The 1,346-nt window shown below is 29.3% G+C and overlaps 1 protein-coding gene across 3 annotated transcripts in view; it reads left to right on the forward strand.

The window, feature by feature from the left end:
• Positions 1–1,346, forward strand: part of LOC106472370 (protein 4.1-like) — a 60,179-nt gene that overhangs the window by 14,588 nt on the left and 44,245 nt on the right. The gene's annotated exons all lie outside the window — the stretch shown is intronic.

A 1,346-nucleotide genomic window follows, 5' to 3' on the forward strand; every position in this document is an offset into this window, starting at 1 on the left:
ACTTTTTAAATTTCTATTGTATAACCTTTAGAACATCCGAAATGAATATTGAAGGCTGTTTTTTTTTGTGTTTTTTTCGTATGACTTTTATCTGGTATTTTTTCTACCCTAACATTTGACCAACCACAAAAAAAGTACAAAAAAATCTAAATTACCCTTTTTTCATTCTAGAATGACTGCAGATTTTAACAGAAAATTATAATTATTTATCCTTAACAGCCACAGGCTTGTAACAATTTACATCTATTTTTATTTAATTTTATTGTTCTTTAACCCTACTGACACAGGTCTACCTATAGTCACGGGTCAAAGGCCATGTCATTGCTTTTGCAGACTCGCATTAAATATGTTATTGAACTACTATTTTATGAACTTATATGAATAAGTTTGGTATCAATTTGTAGATTATAATTCAAATTTTAGTATTCTACATTAGTTAATTTCTTATTTTAAAAGTACATATTAAAAAACGCATCTAAACCTCGATTTTTGTGTGTCATGTGGTATGTTGAATGCAGCATTGTTCAAATTAGATGTTTGTGATGTCCAAGTACAAAGCTTATAGTTTCTTACAAATTAGATACTCAAATTATTGATATTGACAAACTAGAATCTAAGATAAGAACCTCCTATCTTTTCTATTTTCTGAAATATTAATACATTTATTGACTCAACCACCTTGGCCTTGCCCACATCTTCTATTTTTTTAAAATGCTTGCTTACATACACCTATTTTACCAAATGATGTATGTATAACCAATCGAAAGCCCAGAATGTCCACCTAGTGGTTTTCTTAGTCTCTGCAAAGTATTTTCACCGGAAACTCTTTCTTTTCATGCTAGATTCAAAGTTTAGACATTAGTGAGCTCGAAATATCACATTTTTTTAGACCCAAATACGGCTTGATGAATTATAGTGGAATTGTGTGATATTAATATAGTAACTTGTGATTTTTTGTTATTTCAGAATGCATATATAAAACCTAAAAAAAATTATTTTGTTTTACATTCTCCATGTGCGAAATTTGATAAGGCTTAGCAACTTATGGCAAACAGCAAATGAGTACAAAGTTTGTAACTAGAAGAGATAATTGTTTTCTATACTTCTTTGTTTACTGTTCTATGTTTTAAGAGAGATAACTGAGATTTAAAAACTTATTTGTAAATTGTAATAATGTATATACTTGTGTAATGTTCTTTAGATTCCTTCTTTGAAAGCTATGTTCTGCTGTACGGTACAGCAGTTAATTGCGTTTTATCTGGTGCACTTATATTCTATAACGCTAGGACGTTCGACAAGTTCCTCGATCTTTCTAGATACTCATATTTTTGCTAACATTTATGTTT

This window comes from Limulus polyphemus, unplaced genomic scaffold (assembly GCF_000517525.1).
Source record: "Limulus polyphemus unplaced genomic scaffold, Limulus_polyphemus-2.1.2 Scaffold5276, whole genome shotgun sequence".
Taxonomy (NCBI): domain Eukaryota; kingdom Metazoa; phylum Arthropoda; class Merostomata; order Xiphosura; family Limulidae; genus Limulus; species Limulus polyphemus.